This window comes from Corapipo altera, unplaced genomic scaffold, assembly GCF_003945725.1.
Source record: "Corapipo altera isolate COAL_440 unplaced genomic scaffold, ASM394572v1 57, whole genome shotgun sequence".
Lineage (NCBI taxonomy): Eukaryota > Metazoa > Chordata > Aves > Passeriformes > Pipridae > Corapipo > Corapipo altera.
In genome coordinates this window covers 3,987,825-4,000,916 of record NW_020884905.1, presented here as the reverse complement: position 1 = coordinate 4,000,916, position 13,092 = coordinate 3,987,825, and the positions used below count along the sequence as shown (strand labels likewise).

Here is a 13,092-nt window from a genome sequence, read left to right as displayed (position 1 = left end):
GAATTACCACAGTACCTGTATGGTATTTTTAGAAACAGCATGACATTTCAGTTATATAGGAACTTGAAAGGTTTCTCCCAAGTATCATTTCTATTTTTTGCTCTCTCCCTTGTGCAGAAATACATTCTGCCTTTAGTGCTCACTACTGCTGATAAAACACCGAGAAGCAACAGCACTCTTACAATTGTGTTAGAGAGAAATACCTGAAGAACCATTTTTTTCTAGACAAGCTGTTCCTCTTCCTCTTCAAGCCTCACATGTGCCAGGAAAGAAACTGGACCTCTCTCATCCACCAGTACTTTCAGTCACATGTATAGCAGTGAGAAATCACAGTGAACTTCACCAGCAAGTCTCACCACCTAGAAAGTCTGGGAACAAGGGCTTGGCATTAAGGGGAACATGGCACTGGATACTAGTGATGTACTTACCTTACTTCAAAACATTAACAAAAGGAAAGGTCTGTGAGAATCCATGCTAAAGCAGCTCACCAGCAAGTCTACTACTATCCATCACTTGTGTCACTACAGTCCAACACATTCAAGGCTTTAAAAGGACACAGAAATGGACAATCACTATCCCAAACCACTTCAATAAAAAAAAAAGTCAGACAAAACAAACCTTCAAAGGTTCCCCCAAAGTAAAGATGCAGAAAGAATATACAATAGACAGTACCTACTATCTTTGGTTTATGTACCACACACGCAACCTTTCCACCTCAGTTTCCTTAGCATTTCAGTTCAGTTTGCATTCCAGACATGCAAGCTCTACTCCCTCCCATCTGTAATTGCTCCAAATCCTCCCAATTTTTTCACTGCAGCTTATCTAGGTTAATTTAACATCACGTCCCCCCAACTTATTTTCCCCCTTTTGCCCCAGCAAAAAAACTGCCACAACATTAGATATTTTTTGTTAATAAGTACCTGATTAGGGAGTTCTGATATTTTATTCTCAACTTCCTACAAGATGAAAAACTGTTTTTAAAGTAACTTTCTAACATTTCTAATGTTCTGACATTCACTATAATTTGTACACAGTGAAGTTATTTTCATTACCTTCCACAGATTCTCAATTTTTAAGTTTTGTTTAAGAATAGAAAAGATTAGGTGATTTCAACTGATACCAATAGATATGTTAAAAAATAGGAAGTAGAGGAGGGCAGAGTACTCACTTCACTGTGGGAGAGAACTGGGAGAAGCCAGCTGCCCAACTGTCACTTCCCACTCCCTGTGACAGGACACACAATCAAGACTTTCTCACAGAAAATACACTCATAGCTACAGTATTAAAACAAAAATCCCAGCACTTCTGTGTGAAGGAAAAAAGTTATTTATATTGGAACTTTGCAGGCAGAGCCCGTCCTCTCTTGAAAATATTGTTTCTAATACCAAGCCAACTTAACAGCAACAACAAAAATACAGCTGTCGGAAAAAAGTACTGCCCTTCTCAGTCCTCCCCACCAATTATCACACAGAATCTAGTCTCTTTGGTGAAGGTTCCTAAGAACATTCACAAGAACACATGATTTCTCTGCAAATAAAATAAGCATAAATACAATAACCTGCAGTCCTAAAACCACTGTTTTGATTGTTGGGAGCCTAATTTTAGGATACAAATTCTCTAAACTTCCAAACTCTTCTGACTGAAAAACATAAATTTGGAAAATTAAGTTAATATCAGAGACAGTTTCTGAAACTCTATAGCCACAAAACTGTTGTACATGCATACATCTGAAGATGAAGAAAAGTATCAGCAACAAACATTACAAACATTAAGGGCTTTCCAAAAGTAGTCATCAAAAATTGTATCACATAGTGTTCCTAGGAGAGCCAAGTGGAAGTAGAAGGAAAAAACAGAAACATTCAGAGAACAGCCACTCCAGGAAAAAAAGCCAGAACATTCACTGAAAAGCAGCAAAACAAAAAACCCAAACCGAACCAACAAAAACCCTAAACCATAACCAGCACCCATCATCACCCCACTGACTGCAGGCAGACAAGAAACACACACCTACCACTTCCTACCAGCAGCAACAAGGAGCAGCTGCAGAGCTGCCATGCCTTAGGAGCAGACGTCCTTAACACCTTTCCAAAAGCAGTCCCCTGACCTCCTGTTGGACGCCTTTTCCCGAAAACCCATCCCTGTCCCTACCAAAGAGCCCCACTGGCAAAGGAGATGGGATAAAGCACAACTCAGTGCTATGAACGTATGGAATTATTACTCTGTGAAAAGGCAGGCAGGACGGATTCATTACTACATTCCAGTGATATATTTGTTAAGGAATTCCTTATGTCTTCTACTCAAACTAAAAATGGATGCATCAGGTAAAAGATTGTAAATAAAGGTAATTTACACAAGAGATATACTTTGCTGTGGAAAGTATTTTCATAGGCAGGTGCTAACAGTTGGTCCAGAAACACGGAAGGTAAAAGGATCTCAGTTCATGTCTTCAGCTACAGTTGGACCAATCACTAAGGCTCCTGTAATTCCTTCTATCCTGTTTCCCAAGATGCATCCTCTCCCCTGCTCCAGCTGCTTTGTGAAGAGTATAACATTATCAAGTAGTTACTTAAGGCAAGCAAAAAGTACAATCATTCAAATACTCACAGAACAATGCCCCTTTATGAAAAAAAAAATCCGATTAAGTATGGTATTAACTTGCAGTGTTCAGCATACTGAAAAGTTACTAAACACTAGCAATAGGCCTGAAATATTCCTAAGCCCAGCAACCTTTATTCTGATTTGAGTGTGAACTTCACATAAACTGGAATAAGTTTCAAGAAATACTGAATTACTAAATAGCCCATTATCCTTAAGCTAGTTAATTATTTGTAAGACTAAGCACTCGGTATCAATCAATAAATGTCAGCTAGAGAATTTCATTTTCAGAATCTGGATTTAGAATTAACCCTCAGTTCCCATATCAAGAATATTAAAATTACTTCTGTTCTCTGCATCACCAAGTTTGCTTGGAAGTATCAAGTCAGTTAATATTTAGTGTAAGCAAAACATCAATATCCACTGTTAAGCCACTGTCTTCCCCCCTTTAACCTCACTGGCAATATAAGGACATTGCTGCAACATTTTACCAACAGCTGCTGTGTACAGTTGAAGTGTGACAGAAATGCACCACAACTGCATACTTTTATTTTTGTTATTTTATTTCCTGAAATTTAAAAAATCTTGCTCTCCTACAAAGAGGAAATACCACTTATGAGTAAATACTGTGGATTTTGGGTAAACTTTGTACCAACTCAATACCCTCATTACATGACACTTTGTTGCACACTGCGTTGTAACATGACTGATCACTTGACTATCATGCATTTAAAATTTTTTCAAAAAACCCACACATTAGAAGTTTATGCAAACTCATTACATGGTCTTTCATGATGGAGAACTGTGATTTGAGCATCAAATTACATCTCACAAGATTACTGCACTGGAGAGGTGCAGTGTATTTTTGTCTGTTTTTACATAACAGGGGATGTCCAAGTGACCATTTCATGTCTTTTCTACAGTTCTGTGAACAACGTGGGCATGACTTTCCTACCATCGCTGCTTGCGTGAAAGGCTCCTGTTACCTGAGCTAAGGGACACAATGTATACAGGCGTGGAAGTGTATGTGGGGCTTTTGTTTGGTCTTTGGGGTTTTTTTTGTTAATTAAGCATAAAAAGGGTATTTTTTTCATAATACTACAAACTACAGGAAATCCTTTAACTCAGATGGTCCAACAGTATCTTTATGTATATCAGCCAGAATGACCAACATTCACAATTTCCTCAGGTAACTTAACCTTTTTAGGCAGTACCAATATGAAGGCTGCATCTACACTGAAGAAAGAAAAAAGAAAAAATGCTTATTATCAAAAATCAGCTTATAGATTTAGTTTACAGGCAGAGTGCTCAAGAAGACAAATTAACGTATTTTTAAAGAAGACAGACTTGTCTTGTTTTACCAGGGATTCCTTTACACTCTGAAGTTGGGTGGACGCTATTTTCATCTGAAGGAATCAGGTTTTGGAGGTCATGCCAAGTTAACCCAGTCTCAAAATCAATTTAAGTGAGTGCAATGTTGTTTAATTTTATTATTTTCTTCCAAATCTCTGGATACCTAATACAAAGTGCTCTGCAACCCAGAGCACAGAGGAAACTAATTCAATTTGGCTTAAAGCAACTAACATTAGAGAAATCCATAAAACAAGTATCTTAAGGTAGCTCTCTAACAGCCACACTTGAACCTTGCTGAAGACAAAAAGGTACTTGAAAATGTAAAAATATGAGAAAAGTGAGTTATTGACATAGTGAATCAGCGACTGTTCAAAGACATTTAATTCAAACCAACCTCAGGTGAAGTTGCAGAGAAGTGACACAACTATTCAGTATTTTTCCAGTTTTAAGCTCTTAGATCTTTTGCAAGCTGTTTAAAAGTCTGAAAGTATTTGAAACTAATAACTGTGTGAGCATGTGTGTGTTTTATTACTATGGAGAATTTTATTCCTTTTTCAGTTCCATTTTCTCCACAAGCAACTTAAAAAGGCTCGAATTAAAAAGTATATAAGTTGTGCTAATACTTGCAAGTATAAGCACAAACTATTGCTCAATAAATTCCACTGACAATCCTTGACTTCAGTATCCATATGACATTCAGTTATTTTGAAGGGGAAGGCATTGCCATTCTTCTTTAATATCCTGTTTATTCAGTTGCTGATTCTCCTACTTCAATCAATCATTTCTGTACTAAATAACCTCACAAAGATGCTCTAAGTGGTCAGTGCCTTTACCTCCTACTAGTCAGGTCACCTGTTGAGATTTCAATTCTCTTTTAGCATTCACTTAATAACTTCCATATTTTCCTAGGTGTATTCCTCCTAGTGTTCCTCAGCATAAATCAGATGCTGGACTTTGTGAAACTTAAAAAAAAAAAAAAAAAGTCATCAGAGTAGTACACCTTTGCTTTTTCTTTTTTTAACAGTGATATTTGCCCAGGTCTTTTTTTAATTTAAAAAAATATCACAAAGACTAAAAAAAAAAAAAAAGAAAATAATATATGTATAAAAAGAAAAGTCAAGTCACTTTGGTGACATTACAACTTTTTTTCCCCTCTACAAAATTCTTGTGTCTTGGGTAGATTTTTATCAGAAAAATTCTCTTGGAATGAATACTCTAGTAGTAGAAAGAAACTATTTTAATATCATATTTTGAAGATAATTAATTTCAATTCTCACTGTTAATTCTTGTATAACTCTGCACCACATCCCTCTGCAGTTACATTAGACAGGTTTGCAACATCAGCTCTGATTATAAGTCAGTTAATAGGATTGTCACACTGCACCACTCTTTCATGCACTCTACTTAAAGTCCTCTCCAATAAGAAAACTGCTGCATTTTCTCTGCACCTAAGTGACCCACTAAAAGCTTCCCTAGATCTATTTTGCATTGTCTAATCAGTCCACTTATTCTGCCCTCAAATCACCTGACTTGCACAAGTCAGGGAGTAAAGAATTTTACACAGAAGAATCACACTAAGTTACAAAGACTCTGAAGCACTTCACCCTCCACTGTGAAGAATCTTCTCTTTGTTTTATAATTTGAATAAAAAATTATTTAGAAATTTATATTAAAAAATAACATATTGCACAAACTTTTCAGTAAAATGTAAAATGTACAATTCCATAGAAGAATTCCAGAAATGCTTATCAGCCTCTTATTTGTCCCATGTGTTAATTCATTAATCTATACAACATGAAATGGCTTCTTACCCTAAAATCTGGTGCACATTCATTCCCCATATGCGTTTGAAAGCAAAGTTCCATGACACAATCTTCATAATTAAATTACATGCTAGAAAGGGGGGGCAGGAATCAGAGTATCACCGCAAAAGAGGTTTTGCTTAAAGGGTCAGTTGTACGATACTGATGGAAACCTATTTTGATATACCACGCTTGCTTTTCATTACCACTGTAATGTGTCAGTTTATAGACCAAACTACCACAACAGAAGTATTTCCAACAGACTGAAGGTTACACACAACCTATAAGAAGAAAAAAAACTTTCTGCATTTCATATAACTTATATTTGTCAAGTGTTCACCACTGAAACCTGATGGAACACAAACTTCGTCAGAGAAACCGCCAGATTCTGAAGCAGCTCGGAGCCCGAGGACACGACTTCGATACCTGATCTAGTAACTTTTCCTTTGCTGATGTAAACCACTTCTGCTCCGGGAGCCCCGCCACCGCTCCCGGTCCGAGGGCACACCGCCCGGCGCCCCTCGCCAGCCCTTTGTACCGACACCGTGCGGTTCGGAGCCGCTCCGCTTCACGGCAGGCAGGAAGGGACCGCAGGGCAGGAGAGGAGCGCGCGTTCCCGCTGTCCCAGGACGGGAGCACACGACCCTTCCCGGGCCGACCAGCACGGGCGGGCAGCGCTGTGGGACCCGCACCCCGGGCCGAACGGCGGCGGGGCGGGAGAGGCGGAGCGCGGGTGGCCCGCGGGACCCGCCGGGCGGGCGGCCGGAGAGGACGGGCCCTGCAGGGCCTCGCGGGGTGACCTCGGATACCCCAGCCCGCGGGGCATTACCTGGCTGCCCCGGCCCCGGGCGGCACTGCCCGGCCCCGGGCCCCGAGCGGCGGCCCCGGGCTGCCCGGCTCCTCCGCGCCCGGCAATGGCGGCGGCCCCGCTCCCCCTCCCCGCTCCGCGCTCACTGGCTGTGCCGCTTCATGTGACCGCGCAGAACCCTCCTCGGCACAGCCCTTTGTGTCCCGCCCGGCCGGGGCACCGGGGACGCCGCTCGCCGGCCCAGGGAGGGAGCGAGAGGCGCTGCCGAGGCCGGAGGGAGGGACGCGGCGGGCCAGGAGGGGAGGGCCGGGCAGGGCAGCGCCTCTCGCGCACGCCCGAGCTCCGCCGCGCCGCCGCCGCCGCCCCGGCCCGGCCACTTACCGCGGCGGGCGGCTGCGGCCGAGCCGCGATGCCGCACCAGGTCGGAGGCGGCCGCCATGTTCCCGATGCGGCAGGATGGGGCAGAGCCGCCCGCTCCGCCGCCCGCCGCTAGGGCGGCCAGGCCTGCCCGGCCCGACGCGGACCCGCTCGGCCCGGCCCGGCCCGCGCCCTCCGCCACGCCGCGTGCCCCCCCCCCCCCCCCCCAAGCCCCCCCCGCGGCCGGGCGGGGGCGGCGGGGCCGCGGCACAAGAAAATAAATCGTAACGGGAAACTCACGGGCTCGCCGGGCTGTGCGTCACGCCGGGGTTACGTCCTGCGCGCGCCGTCGTGACGTCATCGCGCAAGCCTCCCGACCGCCCCGCCACTCCACGCGCGCCTACGGACACACGCGCGCGCGTGCACGCGCCCCGAAGTGGGCGGAGCGCGCACGCGCACGGTCCCCTCCCTTCCCCCGCAGGGAGCGCGCGCCCCTTCCCCCCCCCCCCCCCCTCCCTTCCCCTCAGACGGCGCGCGCTTCCCGCCGCGCGCGGTCCCACGGGGCGCGCGCCACTCCCGTCCCGGGCGCGCTCCAGTGGCGCGGAGGAGACACCGCCCGGGAGGACGGGCCCGAACAGCCCCCGCGGCCTCTCCTCACCTCCGTGCCCGCAGACCTGGAAAACCAGGTCAGCGGCGGCGGGATCCGCGTCGCGGTGTTCCCGTGCCGGCGGGAAGGCAGGCGGAGGCTGCTGAGGGCGGTGCCGGGGGTGCGGAGAGCCGAGCGCGGGGGACACGGCCCGGGCCCCGCCGGCCCGTGCAGGGGGCGGGAGGCCACGAGGTGACACCGGGAAAGCGGAAACATCCGGTGCCGTTCTCTCCTCAGATGAACGCTCTGAGGGAAACCCCGGTAAAGGGGGAGAATGGTAACCGCGCAGAGACTGCTTGGATGAATTAGATTTTTTCCCTTCAGATTTGCCAGGCCCGGAGGATTTCACGTCGGAGAGATAAAGGCAATGTCAGAGATGTGAGCAGTGGTCAGAGGGCTTGGGAGGACACTAGATTTCAGAAAAGAGGAAGAGGGAGAACACGGCACATAAAATTCCAAAGGGGGGAATAGGTCAAGAACTGTCAATCATTCTAGCCTCCATTCCCAGAAAAGTACTGAAGCAGATAATCACACATCTTTAAGTACATGGTAGCTAATGAAGTGATAAGCTACAGCCAAGATGGATTTGTCAAGAAAATCACATCAAGCCAAGCTCATCCCGTGCTGTGACAGTGTAACAGGCCCTGGATATGAGTAGCCCTAGATCTGTTGTGGCTTGACTCGAGTAAGGTTTTTGACACTATCTCAGAGAACTCTTAACTGAGCAACCAAAAGACATAACATACTGAAATGACTGCAGTGGTACAAAATTACATCAGCAATGCTTCCCTCTGACAAATAGTGGGAACAGCAAATTCCCTGGAGGTGGGCATGTCCTGAGTTTGGTACCAAGTCCAATTATATGAGTGGCAGAGTACAGTTTACATGGATTGGATTTGCCAGCAGTGCCAAATGGCAGAGCTGGAAGTACATTGCAGTGCAAGAAAAGAATTCAAAATACTCTTGAAAAAGTGGTCGTAGAAATAGGATGCAATTGAATAAATACAAGTGCAAACTTCAACATTTAAGCAGGAAAATAACAACTGCACAATTGCAAGACTAGGAACACATGAATAGACACTGGGTTTACAGAAAAGGGGTTGGGGATCAGAGTAAATCACAAACTGAACATGCATCAAGAATGTCACACTGTTGTGAAAAAAGCTGCAGAACAGAGAGATGTGTAAACAGAACTGTCATATCTAGGACATATAAAGAATTTCTCATATTTAACACTAGCAAAGGCTCATCTCTATGTTCAGATTTGGTCTCTGCATTTCAAGAAAAATTTCTTTCATAAAAGTCCAATAGAACACAGTACAAGGAAGGAGGGAAAAATCAACATTTTTAAAAGATGTGACCCTAATTGAAAATAGGAATGTGTCTAGTGAATAAAAGACTATGGGGAGAAAAATACATTTTCCACTGAGTCCATTGAAGACAGGGCAAAACTTAACAGTTTCAAACTGTACTGAAAGAAATTTCGCTTAGACAGTCATGGATAAATAAAACTGGCATATATTCTCTATAGGGTTCTGGAAATGTTATTAGCATCTTTTTTAAAAGATAAGAAAAATTTACATAAGAAAAATTTAGAAGCATTTGACTTTGCTGTGAAGTAATGGAGACAGACTAGGTAATAATTGTTTTCAGCATAATTTCCTGTAACTGTAGTTACTATCCAGATATCTGTTCTGATCATATTTTTTTTTCTGATAAAAGTGAATCCCAGAGACATTTCAACATCTAATGTGTTGTTGTGATCTTATGCACAGGTGTAGATATCCCCTTTGGGAGTCTTTGTCATGTTACATTGAGTATAGCTGTGTGCCAACATATGTCACATGCTCAGCTAATTTGCTAATTTATAAACTTTATATATCACAATAAATTCCACATTTAAAAATAATGTGTTTGTTAGTGCTCACATAACCAGTGTGTATTGAGGCTTTTGCTTTTATTTGCTTTTGTTTCATGGTACCAGAGACTAGTTTTCCCCAGAATCCATTAAATTTGGGGGGTTCTCTGGAGCTTGCCAGTTAGGAGAAAGCAGTGTGAATGGTTTATGTTGTGGGACTGAGACCTACCAAACTCAACTCATTAGAGATGACTAAAAGACCATTAAATAGGCCAGTTTTTAATCTCCACTGAGTTAGACTGAATTCAAACTGATAGCCCACAGGCAAGAGGCTATGAATTTCATTAACAGTACCCTAAAGCACTCAGTCCCCTAATGAGTGCTAATATTATTCTTCTGAGAGTTAAGCTTGTTTTCTGAAAATATACATTTATAAAATCGAGTTCTGATATTTTGGAGCATGTATGGACAGTTTTTCCACTGCTTTTAAACACAAGAAACATGATCATCTTGTGCAATCCACGGAGTTCTTGTAAGATCCTCAGTCATATGTGCTCCATGCTAACTAAAGTACAAACAATAAAAACATGAAAAAGCAAATATTAATACTACCCCAATGCTTCTTGCTAAATATCATCTATTTTATTGTATGTGATCATTTGAAGGTCATCACACTTACTTAAGTGTATTTTGTCACCTAGCAGATAACTTTTAAGAAACAGCAATTCTCACTGCAATTCTGTAATTAATAGTTAAAGGAAAACACCAAATTCCATAAAAGCATTAACTTCTAGAAGATGGAGTGTTTTATTATACTTCACATCTATTTGTGAACAGGTAAAATGCTTAGCATAAGGAAATCTGAACTTTAGTTCTAATGCTGCCAAATCCCACAATTTATTAAGAATTTAAAGGTATCTAGCAATCTTTTTAATCGCTCAACTTAGCACTTGAACTAGAAGGCCCAATTCCATTAGCAGTAGTGGACTCTAAAAAATACTTATAATTCACACAATCTGTGGATCAAAAGAAAAATCCACATTTGGCATGAATGGAGAACCTAACTGCAGTATTTCATCAAAATGGCAGTGTGGGAAAAGATTATGTCCAGTGGTGTCAGAAGTCCTGTTTCAATTTCTAATTCTACTTCTATTGCCACTTATAATATATGAAAAGTAGTAGACGATCTTAAAGGTTGCATGTTGGATTAAGAAGATTTGAGAAATATACACAAAATGACAGAAAATTGGGATTGCATGTGTGCATGAAGTAGAAATTTTAGGACCAGCCTCCAGTGAGACACTCTAAGATCAGTGAAAGAACGTGTGTGGCCAGAAGAGAAACATACAGTAGGATTCTTGAAAATCAAGCCAGATACTGCACAGGTGGTTTTTTGTTTGCAGGAATTCTGGCTGTGTCCTGTATTATTTCTCCACCAATGCAGATAAGGCCTAATAATGGTTTTAAAACAGCATTTGAAAACCTCTTAAGAGAAGGTTGCTACCTAGTTCCTTTTGTCTTCAACCAGGCTAGAAAAAGTTTAAACCAAGGCAGGATTTTTCAAGTTAGCAGCAAAAATATGATTAACTGAAACCAATTTAGAAACTGTTTCTTCATATAAACATTTTTGTAGCTGGAGTTGCAGAGGGAGGGTTGGAGCAGGTCTAAGCTGAAGCACTTGGAATGAAAGAAGACTGCAAATGCAGCCTTGTAACACACAGGTAAATCCAGAATGCCTGGGGGCAAAAACTTTTTAGTGATAATTCCTTACATTTATATAGCACCTTTTATTCTCTAGAACCCCAAGCACTTCATTAACTCTATGCAAAAAGCTTCACAATGGAAATATAGTCACTATATGCATCATTCGTTGAAAATTTCATTTTCAGTTGACTCGTTTCTTTCAATAATAACATTTCTGTTTATCCTGTCTACAGCAACCAAAACAACAACAGATAAAATACCAAACTACAGTTTTCACTTGTAGAACAATTTATGCCTGTATGGTTTACAAAAGAGAAATGCACTCGTGTAATGGATACATTGCATTTAGTCCATCCATTTTCATTCTCCGTTTATTACTTTGATCTCATCTTTATATTGTAGCATTCGGTAGACAATTTTGTCTTCCATAAGATTTTCAAAATTGCAATGATTCTTGATATCTGAATTTCAGACAAAAATGGGCTTTATAGGAAAAAGTAGCATGTTTTATTGAATTCGCTACTATAAATTGAAAAAGCAGAGAAGCTTTTGAGTACCTAAGATATAATGTTGGGGGGATTTTTAAGCTAAGATGATTGTATAAATAAAAATAATCCCTTATCCTTACTTATAATCCCTTATCTTTACCTATAAATTTTGTCTTGTGTTTGCCTTTAAAGTATCATAACTACAATAACAAGCACCCAGAAACATAATGTGAAAGATATCTGTGTGTTCTTGCTCAACTTGCCACAGAGTTTTTCTTTTCACCCTACAGTGATGTTTCTGGTTTCTCGGCCTTTCTTACAATGACATAGTACTGATTTCACTAATATCAACAAATATAGGAACTCAATGTACTGGTTGTTTCAACAAACAGTAATCAACATTATTTCCATTGAAATTTTAGAAGAATTAATAACAGAATTAATTGGACCAGTTTGATTTATTTCAACATGGTAAAAACTGGAAGAGGGAAAATAATTTTCCCAACTATTTTTTGGTCTTTGAGCTGTTGATTCATGTTTTGTTGGCTTGCTTATTTCACAGGTTCTTTTGAAATACAGTTGTCAATGTTAATTAAAGAGGATTGTACAGTCTTGTCTATTTTTTAGACAGAATAAAAAATGTATTTTATTTATAAATCTAGTCTCTGCTATAAATCAAGATATTCTAGTCATCTTTGTCAACATGAATTAAACTTTTAGAATTGTCAGTAAAACAAAAAGAGGGCAGTAAGAGTGTATAGATAAAATTAAAACCAATAGCCATTAAATCTATGGCTCTCTTAACAGTGATCCCAAGATAAGGTTAGTCCTGAAATTAAATACTTTGCAACAGAAGAGTATTTAGAAAGGGTACCTAAGGAAATATTACTGCTTGCCACTGTGAATTGCCTTTAGAACTATCATACCCTTACATGTGTTTGAATTCTCTCAGCTAGGAAAAGATTTCCCGATTAAATAATAAAGACAACTGCCACTGTTTCCCACTGCTCGGCTTCTGTCCATAGGCAGTGGTATGAAAATCCCGTATCTGTTGCTCAGAGCTGCTCCCCTTGGCCAGGCCTGTGCTGGCAATTACAAACCAGCTTTTGTCAGAGGACAGCAGCTCCGGATCCAGCCTCCCACAGTTGTCTCCTGTTCTCAGTCTCACCACTCTGGAGTGTTACTGTCATCTGCCACTGATCAGAGAGGGGCAGCTGCTGGGGCAGCACTGCCTGCCTGGCACACCAGGCTCCATTCTTAGCTGTTCCACAGGTACCACCATAGTAAACGTTATCAATTACAAATCATGGATTCATTATCAATAATAATTAAGTAACCTTGGTCTTTATGCTTATTTTATTTCATCTTGCTTTGTTCTAGTTCATCCCACATTAAAAAGACAATAGCCAAGCCTACATCTTTGTTCTCTTCAGGAGGATCTGACAACTCTCTTCTGAGTTACCAAGCTAAAGCCTCACAGA

General features: G+C 41.7%; 1 protein-coding gene across 9 annotated transcripts in view; it reads right to left on the bottom strand.

Annotated features, from left to right (window-relative positions):
- Window positions 1–13,092, bottom strand: part of ZNF644 (zinc finger protein 644) — a 73,191-nt gene that overhangs the window by 40,203 nt on the left and 19,896 nt on the right. For 3 of the 9 annotated variants that reach the window (XM_027651408.1, XM_027651417.1, XM_027651416.1), the window contains exon 1: window positions 7,216–7,271. The exons of 2 other annotated variants lie outside the window; for them this stretch is intronic. The gene's annotated coding sequence lies outside the window, so the exon portion shown is untranslated. Of the gene's footprint in view, window positions 1–428; window positions 544–4,781; window positions 4,929–6,939; window positions 7,027–7,215; window positions 7,272–7,573; window positions 7,610–13,092 lie in introns of those variants that run through there. 4 more of the 9 variants (XM_027651410.1, XM_027651413.1, XM_027651411.1 and 1 more) reach the window with 4 other exon arrangements.